The 7,585-nt window shown below is 45.2% G+C and overlaps 11 non-coding genes and 1 pseudogene across 11 annotated transcripts; 1 reads left to right on the top strand and 11 right to left on the bottom strand.

The window, feature by feature from the left end:
• Positions 1-1,764: 1,764 nt before the first annotated feature.
• On the top strand, positions 1,765-1,837 carry trnaf-gaa (transfer RNA phenylalanine (anticodon GAA)). Its single transcript has one exon. It is a non-coding gene; the product is annotated as a tRNA-Phe (tRNA).
• A 1,275-nt stretch (positions 1,838-3,112) lies between these two features.
• On the bottom strand, positions 3,113-3,231 carry LOC147264537 (5S ribosomal RNA). Its single transcript, XR_015114840.1, has one exon. It is a non-coding gene; the product is annotated as a 5S ribosomal RNA (ribosomal RNA).
• Positions 3,232-3,540: 309 nt separating this feature from the next.
• On the bottom strand, positions 3,541-3,659 carry LOC147264536 (5S ribosomal RNA; annotated as a pseudogene).
• A 309-nt stretch (positions 3,660-3,968) lies between these two features.
• Positions 3,969-4,087, bottom strand: LOC147264535 (5S ribosomal RNA). Its single transcript, XR_015113880.1, has one exon. It is a non-coding gene; the product is annotated as a 5S ribosomal RNA (ribosomal RNA).
• A 310-nt stretch (positions 4,088-4,397) lies between these two features.
• LOC147264534 (5S ribosomal RNA) lies at positions 4,398-4,516 on the bottom strand. The gene has a single exon (XR_015112993.1). It is a non-coding gene; the product is annotated as a 5S ribosomal RNA (ribosomal RNA).
• Positions 4,517-4,825: 309 nt separating this feature from the next.
• Positions 4,826-4,944, bottom strand: LOC147264533 (5S ribosomal RNA). The gene has a single exon (XR_015114597.1). It is a non-coding gene; the product is annotated as a 5S ribosomal RNA (ribosomal RNA).
• Positions 4,945-5,253: 309 nt separating this feature from the next.
• LOC147264532 (5S ribosomal RNA) lies at positions 5,254-5,372 on the bottom strand. The gene has a single exon (XR_015113879.1). It is a non-coding gene; the product is annotated as a 5S ribosomal RNA (ribosomal RNA).
• A 310-nt stretch (positions 5,373-5,682) lies between these two features.
• On the bottom strand, positions 5,683-5,801 carry LOC147264531 (5S ribosomal RNA). Its single transcript, XR_015113148.1, has one exon. It is a non-coding gene; the product is annotated as a 5S ribosomal RNA (ribosomal RNA).
• A 309-nt stretch (positions 5,802-6,110) lies between these two features.
• On the bottom strand, positions 6,111-6,229 carry LOC147264530 (5S ribosomal RNA). The gene has a single exon (XR_015115245.1). It is a non-coding gene; the product is annotated as a 5S ribosomal RNA (ribosomal RNA).
• A 309-nt stretch (positions 6,230-6,538) lies between these two features.
• Positions 6,539-6,657, bottom strand: LOC147264529 (5S ribosomal RNA). Its single transcript, XR_015112877.1, has one exon. It is a non-coding gene; the product is annotated as a 5S ribosomal RNA (ribosomal RNA).
• Positions 6,658-6,966: 309 nt separating this feature from the next.
• Positions 6,967-7,085, bottom strand: LOC147264528 (5S ribosomal RNA). Its single transcript, XR_015114392.1, has one exon. It is a non-coding gene; the product is annotated as a 5S ribosomal RNA (ribosomal RNA).
• Positions 7,086-7,395: 310 nt separating this feature from the next.
• LOC147264527 (5S ribosomal RNA) lies at positions 7,396-7,514 on the bottom strand. The gene has a single exon (XR_015115446.1). It is a non-coding gene; the product is annotated as a 5S ribosomal RNA (ribosomal RNA).
• Between the last annotated feature and the right edge of the window lie 71 nt (positions 7,515-7,585).

The raw sequence follows: 7,585 nt of genomic DNA, 5'->3' as shown, positions 1-7,585 counted from the left end.
TGGGCCTCCACAGACAGGTGAGTTTCAAGTGTTGGACAAAGGTCTTTAAGATGTTCTTATTAATTCTATAACATCTGAGATTAAAATCTATGGAATTACAACCAACAAGCAGTCAAACACCTGATCAGATGCTCCTTCATGAGGCTGAGAAGAATCAATCTAAACTGGGATGAAGAAAATTAATTGAGAAGAGAAACCTACTGATTGGATGACATGGACCCACCTGATCCATGTCAGCCTTGTTGGAGCAGAAAGAGGTGGATCAGAGGAATCAGTGGATCAAGACTCAGGTGTCAGATGAAGAATCTCTTTATTCACAATTGAGTCAGAGAAATCTTCCAACGTGAACGTGACAGACCATTTTATACCAAAGACAGGCTGTGTGTGTGTGTGTGTGTGTGTGTGTGTGTGTGTGTGTGTGTGTGCGTGTGTCCCTACTGACTGGAAACTGAATAATAACCAGACTTATTTTTGTTATTGACCAAGTCTGGGTGACTCACTAAATTCATAACTGAAGTGATTATTTAATTAATAAACAAGACATTTGTCCAAAAGTCATGATCAAATTCATGTAAAATCTGAGCAACGAGGGTTTGAAAATGTTCAAATGAGCCAAAACAATGTCCTGGGATCCAACCAGGGACCTTTAGATCCACACCAATCTTCCCTGACCTCATAGAAACTGGAACATTTCAACAAATAAATTCAAATTTTACTAAGCAGCAACTCTAGAACAGTCAGAGCACTTGCTAATTCCCCTGTTAGCTCCAGATCAGACAATGCAGGCTCACCTTCACACTTGGTTGTACGACCGTCACCAGTTGAAGCTTCTCTGGTTCAACAAACTCTGGGGACTCAAGACACAAATCAGCACCGGTGCAGGTCCAGATCCAGATGTTAGCTGATGGGGACAATGGCTTAAGGGAGCTCCAGGTAGCTGGTTTGAACTGGTCCCTCATCTCTGTGAGTAGAAACCATCTGAGGTGGAGGGTGAAGATCTGCTTTGACCTCCTGATCTCCCAGTAAAGCCAGTATAGATGTTGAGCTTGGAGGAGTTGATGGCCTCCTTCATCTTCTTGTTGGAGATGTTTGCTAAACTCAGCACCACCACAGATCAGAGGAAAGTCCACTTGTCAGCTGGACACTGGAGTTTCTAGTGACCTGCAGGATCTTAGTTGTGGTGGCAGCAGGCCTGTTCTAAGAGCTTTGCTCACATTCATGATCAGGCTTCATAATGGTTCTGGACCACTGTGTGATAGGAGCTGATCCTGGAGCAGCAGAAGACAAATATAGAGAAGAAAAGACAAAAGACAGAGAGAAATGAGGGAGAGAATGACAAAAAGATGGGAACAAGATGAGGGTGAAAGACAAGCAGAGAGAAAGACAGGGGGGACAGGGGGATGGAAGACAGACACACAACCAACAACAGCAACAGCAGCAATAATAGTTTTGATATTGTCCTGTTATTGATGTTTTCATGTGAAAGTGGCATATTTAAGACAAAAGACACTGTTAGAACAGAAAGATCCATAAAACCCACCAACCAGAGGTGTGTCTGGTACAGATGTGGAATTATTGGCTCACACAATGTTGAGGCAACTGGGAAGAAGACAAACAAAAGAGGCTTGTTTGATTCAGACATTCATCAAAAATGGTCCTGTCGAACTGTTCAATGTGTCATGACTTCAGAAGCTCAAATCCTCTCTAAGTTCTAGTGAGAGTGGAAGAGATTATAAAATGAGAGAAGCAGGGCCCTCCCTCAGAGCTGAAATAGCTCAGTTGGGAGAGCGTTAGACTGAAGATCTAAAGGTCCCTGGTCCGATCCCAGGTTTCAGCAGAGGAACAGCATTGACTTTACTTTCCAGTGGAGGAACTGCAGACATGAAGGAAACGAACATCTTGTCCTGTGCATTCTTATGACATTCAAGACATTTTTGGAGCCTCTTGTTGGATTTTGCCACAGAGAATCAGAACCAATCAAAAGCATGGTGGACTTGAACATGGAGGATTGAACAAGTCAAGAAAGCAGCAGTTTGACCTTCACAGGTGTTTCTTTTCCTGTCTAAATGCTGAAGGAAGAGCCTGAGTAGCTCAGACGGTAGAGCATCAGACTTTTAATCTGAGGGTCCAGGGTTAAAGTCCCTGTTCAGGTGCTATGCTGGTGTTCCAGTGTTTAACAACATGGTACTGGATGAAGTTCATTGTTGAACAAACTGTTATCATCAGAAGTAGAAGTGTTCTCGTCTTGCCACTGTGAGACTGTAGCTGCAGGTCAAATGTGAGATAAAAGTGACTAATAATAATTTCATGTGGCATGCAATTAACGAAAGACCACAAATGACACTGGTCAAGTTAATTTTATTTATATTGCACCAAATCACAACAAAACTTATCTCATGACACTTTACAGGTAGAGCAGGTCCAGTACCAAACTGCTTCAATGAATCTACACCCAACAATTCTCCATCAGCAAGCACATCCTGCAAAAGCGGCGACAAAAACCTTCCTTTTAACAGGCAGGAACATCGAGCAGATCCAGGCTCAATGGGGACGGCCTTCTGCTTTGACCGATTGGGGGGAAAGAGAACAGGAACAAAACAGATAATGGAGGAAGACGGATATGTAGAAGGAAAGAGAGGGACAGAGATAAAGAGAGAGAGAGACTGATGGAAAGACGGTGATGTGAGTAGGTGGAGCTACGGGTGGCAGCTTGAGCCTCTTCAGCTCTGCAGCCTCCTCCAGCAGCACCCAGATCTGGAATGAGAGGAGCCAAAAAGGCTCCAGAAAAGGAGACAAGTTAGTAATACCTATGAGTATAATTAATGTATGACACATATAGGAGGAGAGAGAGGAGTAGAGAGAAGCCCAGTACACTGCATCTGCCATCTTTCTACTTCAAATTAAATAGGTGTCCTGTCAATAAAAGAAAAGAAAGTTGATGTCATCGAGAGAAAAGTACTGCATCTGCCATCTGTCTACTTCAAATTAACCACTGCATGAAATTCCATTCCAAAGCTGCAGAGGGCGCTTCAAGAAAAGGTGTGTGAGGGAAGCTCGCTCATGCTGGTCCCCAAACACTCAAAGCTGCCCTTTCCTCACAATGAAACAAAAAAGCTTACAGCACCTGGTATTCCGAGGCGGTCTCCCATCCAAGTACTAACCAGGCCCAACCCTACTTAGCTTCCGAGATCAGACGAGCTCGGGCGTGTTCAGAGTGGTATGGCCGTAAGCTCTTGACTCTCACACACATGGGCTCTATATCCATTTCACAAACTTTACAACCTCAGAACAAAAGTGATGCGCAACAGCCTCAGGGTCTTTTCACACGCCAAATCGGTGTCCTGTCAATAAAACAAAAGAATGTTGATGTCATCTAGAGAAAAGTACTGCATCTGCAATCTGTCTACTTCAAATTACACACTGCATAACATTCCATTCGAAAGCTGTGGAGGGCACTTCAAGAAAAGGTGTGTGAGGGAAGCTCGCTCATGCTGGTCCCCAAAGACTCAAAGCTGCCCTTTCCTCACAAAGAAATAAAAAAGCTTACAGCACCTGGTATTCCGAGGCGGTCTTCCATCCAAGTACTAACCAGGCCCGACCCTGCTTAGCTTCCAAGATCAGACGAGATCGGGCGTGTTCAGAGTAGTATGGCCATAAGCCTTTGACTCTGACACACATGGGCTCTATATCCATTTCACACAATTTACAACCTCAGAAAAAAAGTGATGCGCAACAGCCTCAGGGTCTTTTCACACGCCAAATCGGTGTCCTGTCAATAAAAGAAAAGAATGTTGATGTCATCTAGAGAAAAGTACTGCATCTGCCATCTGTCTACTTCAAATTAACATCTGCATGACATTCCATTCCAAAGCTGTGGAGGGCGCTTCAAGAAAAGGTGTGTGAGGGAAGCTCGCTCATGCTGGTCCCCAAACACTCAAAGCGGCCCTTTCCTCACAATGAAACAAAAAAGCTTACAGCACCTGGTATTCCCAGGCGGTCTTCCATCCAAGTACTAACCAGGCCCGACCCTGCTAAGCTTCCGAGATCAGACGAGATCGGGCGTGTTCAGAGTGGTATGGCCGTAAGCCCTTGACTCTCACACACATGGGCTCTATATCCATTTCACTCACTTTACAACCTCAAAAAAAATGTGATGTGCAACAGCCTCACGGTCTTTTTACACACCAAATAGTTGTCCTGTCAATACAACGAAAAAAATGTTGATGTCATCTAGAGAAAAGTACTGCATCTGCAATCTGTCTACTTCAAATTACACACTGCATGACATTCCATTCGAAAGCTGTGGAGGGCACTTCAAGAAAAGGTGTGTGAGGGAAGCTCGCTCATGCTGGTCCCCAAACACTCAAAGCTGCACTTTCCTCACAATGAAACAAAAAAGCTTACAGCACTTGGTATTCCCAGGCGGTCTCCCATCCAAGTACTAACCAGGCCCAACCCTGCTTAGCTTCCGAGATCAGACGAGATCGGGCGTGTTCAGAGTGGTATGGCCGTAAGCTCTTGACTCTCACACACATGGGCTCTATATCCATTTCACACACTTTACAACCTCAGAAAAAAAGTGATGCGCAACAGCCTCAGGGTCTTTTCACACGCCAAATCGGTGTCCTGTCAATAAAACAAAAGAATGTTGATGTCATTGAGAGAAAAGTACTGCATCTGCCATCTGTCTTTTTCAAATTAACCACTGCATGAAATTCCATTCCAAAGCTGCAGAGGGCCCTTCAAGAAAAGGTGTGTGAGGGAAGCTCGCTCATGCTGGTCCCCAAAGTCTCAAAGCGGCCCTTTCCTCACAAAGAAATAAAAAAGCTTACAGCACCTGGTATTCCCAGGCGGTCTTCCATCCAAGTACTAACCAGGCCCGACCCTGCTTAGCTTCCAAGATCAGACGAGATCGGGCGTGTTCAGAGTAGTATGGCCATAAGCCTTTGACTCTGACACACATGGGCTCTATATCCATTTCACACAATTTACAACCTCAGAAAAAAAGTGATGCGCAACAGCCTCAGGGTCTTTTCACACGCCAAATCGGTGTCCTGTCAATAAAAGAAAAGAATGTTGATGTCATCTAGAGAAAAGTACTGCATCTGCCATCTGTCTACTTCAAATTAACATCTGCATGACATTCCATTCCAAAGCTGTGGAGGGCGCTTCAAGAAAAGGTGTGTGAGGGAAGCTCGCTCATGCTGGTCCCCAAACACTCAAAGCGGCCCTTTCCTCACAATGAAACAAAAAAGCTTACAGCACCTGGTATTCCCAGGCGGTCTTCCATCCAAGTACTAACCAGGCCCGACCCTGCTAAGCTTCCGAGATCAGACGAGATCGGGCGTGTTCAGAGTGGTATGGCCGTAAGCCCTTGACTCTCACACACATGGGCTCTATATCCATTTCACTCACTTTACAACCTCAAAAAAAATGTGATGTGCAACAGCCTCACGGTCTTTTTACACACCAAATAGTTGTCCTGTCAATACAACGAAAAAAATGTTGATGTCATCTAGAGAAAAGTACTGCATCTGCAATCTGTCTACTTCAAATTACACACTGCATGACATTCCATTCGAAAGCTGTGGAGGGCACTTCAAGAAAAGGTGTGTGAGGGAAGCTCGCTCATGCTGGTCCCCAAACACTCAAAGCTGCACTTTCCTCACAATGAAACAAAAAAGCTTACAGCACTTGGTATTCCCAGGCGGTCTCCCATCCAAGTACTAACCAGGCCCAACCCTGCTTAGCTTCCGAGATCAGACGAGATCGGGCGTGTTCAGAGTGGTATGGCTGTAAGCTCTTGACTCTCACACACATGGGCTCTATATCCATTTCACACACTTTACAACCTCAGAAAAAAAGTGATGCGCAACAGCCTCAGGGTCTTTTCACACGCCAAATCGGTGTCCTGTCAATAAAACAAAAGAATGTTGATGTCATTGAGAGAAAAGTACTGCATCTGCCATCTGTCTTTTTCAAATTAACCACTGCATGAAATTCCATTCCAAAGCTGCAGAGGGCCCTTCAAGAAAAGGTGTGTGAGGGAAGCTCGCTCATGCTGGTCCCCAAAGTCTCAAAGCGGCCCTTTCCTCACAATCAAACAAAAAAGCTTACAGCACCTGGTATTCCCAGGCGGTCTTCCATCCAAGTACTAACCAGGCCCGACCCTGCAAAGCTTCCGAGATCAGACGAGATCGGGCGTGTTCAGAGTGGTATGGCCGTAAGCCCTTGACTCTCACACACATGGGCTCTATATCCATTTCACTCACTTTACAACCTCAAAAAAAATGTGATGTGCAACAGCCTCACAGTCTTTTCACACGCCAAATAGGTGTCCTGTCAATAAAAGAAAAGAATGTTGATGTCATCTAGAGAAAAGTACTGCATCTGCCATCTGTCTACTTCAAATTAACCACTGCATGACATTCCATTCCAAAGCTGTGGAGGGCGCTTCAAGAAAAGGTGTGTGAGGGAAGCTCGCTCATGCTGGTCCCCAAAGACTCAAAGCTGCCCTTTCCTCACAAAGAAATAAAAAAGCTTACAGCACCTGGTATTCCCAGGTGGTCTTCCATCCAAGTACTAACCAGGCCCGACCCTGCTTAGCTTCCGAGATCAGACGAGATCGGGCGTGATCAGAGTGGTATGGCCGTAAGCCCTTGACTCTGACACACATGGGCTCTATATCCATTTCACACAATTTACAACCTCAGAAAAAAAGTGATGCGCAACAGCCTCAGGGTCTTTTCACACGCCAAATACGTGTCCTGTCAATAAAAGAAAAGAATGTTGATGTCATCGAGAGAAAAGTACTGCATCTGCCATCTGTCTTCTTCAAATTAACCACTGCATGAAATTCCATTCCAAAGCTGCAGAGGGCCCTTCAAGAAAAGGTGTGTGAGGGAAGCTCGCTCATGCTGGTCCCCAAAGTCTCAAAGCGGCCCTTTCCTCACAATGAAACAAAAAAGCTTACAGCACCTGTTATTCCCAGGCGGTCTTCCATCCAAGTACTAACCAGGCCCGACCCTGCTAAGCTTCCGAGATCAGACGAGATCGGGTGTGTTCAGAGTGGTATGGCCGTAAGCCCTTGACTCTCACACACATGGGCTCTATAACCATTTCACTCACTTTACAACCTCAAAAAAAATGTGATGTGCAACAGCCTCACAGTCTTTTTACACACCAAATAGTTGTCCTGTCAATACAAAGAAAAGAATGTTGATGTCATCTAGAGAAAAGTACTGCATCTGCAATCTGTCTACTTCAAATTACACACTGCATGACATTCCATTCGAAAGCTGTGGAGGGCGCTTCAAGAAAAGGTGTGTGAGGGAAGCTCGCTCATGCTGGTCCCCAAACACTCAAAGCTGCCCTTTCCTCACAATGAAACAAAAAAGCTTACAGCACCTGGTACTCCCAGGCGGTCTCCCATCCAAGTACTAACCAGGCCCGACCCTGCTTAGCTTCCGAGATCAGACGAGATCGGGCGTGTTCAGAGTGGTATGGCCGTAAGCCCTTGACTCACACACATGGGCTCTATATCCATTTCACACAATTTACAACCTCAAAAAAAATGTGATGTGCA

Source organism: Aulostomus chinensis, chromosome 4 (genome assembly GCF_037954235.1).
Source record: "Aulostomus chinensis isolate RoL2024-O1b breed Wild chromosome 4, RoL_Achi_v1.0, whole genome shotgun sequence".
NCBI classification, from domain to species: Eukaryota; Metazoa; Chordata; class Actinopteri; order Syngnathiformes; family Aulostomidae; genus Aulostomus; species Aulostomus chinensis.
This window is presented reverse-complemented; position numbering and strand designations above follow the sequence as displayed.